The 908-nt window shown below is 45.9% G+C and overlaps 1 non-coding gene across 1 annotated transcript; it reads right to left on the reverse strand.

The window, feature by feature from the left end:
• Positions 1–508: 508 nt before the first annotated feature.
• Positions 509–583, reverse strand: Trnai-uau. Its single transcript has one exon. It is a non-coding gene; the product is annotated as a tRNA-Ile (tRNA).
• Positions 584–908: the final 325 nt, after the last annotated feature.

Genomic DNA, 908 nt, shown 5'->3' on the forward strand with positions numbered 1-908 from the left:
ATTTTGACGTTTGTTCCACTACTGAAAAGGGGAACTGCAGTACGATATCCCACACTGAAAAAAGTAATTTTTATTTTGGCCGTCTCTTCGTCGTCCGTTGCCATGTCATTATCGTCACTAAGCCTCTAGGCAATTGGTTTCGCTCTATTAAATGGTTAAACATACGACAAAAATTTCTTGGGATTATGTCATACGAAAGGCCAAGAAGCAAAGCAGAAGCAATATCTGGCTTTTCGAATGGAAGTTTTACAGCCCCTCAGCTGTTCCTGATCTACGTAAACGATTTAGGAGACAATTGCTTGCAGATGATGCTTTCATTTACCTCCTTGAAAAGTCTCGAGATGATCAAAACAAGTTCCAAAACGATTTGGACAAGATACCAGAATATGAAGATGGCATCTGTTCTTTCTGTCACCGTGCAGCTTTCTAGAATGAAATTACAATTAAATCAATACCATTAGCTGCTGACGGGCGTTGATATATATCAACGGGGACAGTTGAAAATGTGTGCCCCGACCGGGACTCGAACCCGGGATCTCCTGCTTATACGGCAGACGCTCTACCCATCAGAGCCACCGAGGGCACAGAGGGTAGTGCGACTGCAGGAACTTATCCCTCGCACGCTCCCCGTGAGACCCACATTCTCAACTTATTGTCCATACACTGCATTCGTTTAAGGTTAATCGGCTAATGAACTTTATCAGTGCGGACTCTTACGGGACTCAGTGGATTGTCTCCCGCGAGTAATGGGTATAATGGCAGGGACACTACGAATGTACTTTGTGGACTATAAGTGGAGAATGTGGGTCTCACAGGGAGCATACCGGCGATTAGTCCGTGCAGTCGCACTATCCTCTGTGCCCCCAGTGGCTCAGATGGAATGCCATCACGGTAGCTCAGCGTGTTCG

This window comes from Schistocerca americana, chromosome 7 (assembly GCF_021461395.2).
Source record: "Schistocerca americana isolate TAMUIC-IGC-003095 chromosome 7, iqSchAmer2.1, whole genome shotgun sequence".
NCBI lineage: Eukaryota > Metazoa > Arthropoda > Insecta > Orthoptera > Acrididae > Schistocerca > Schistocerca americana.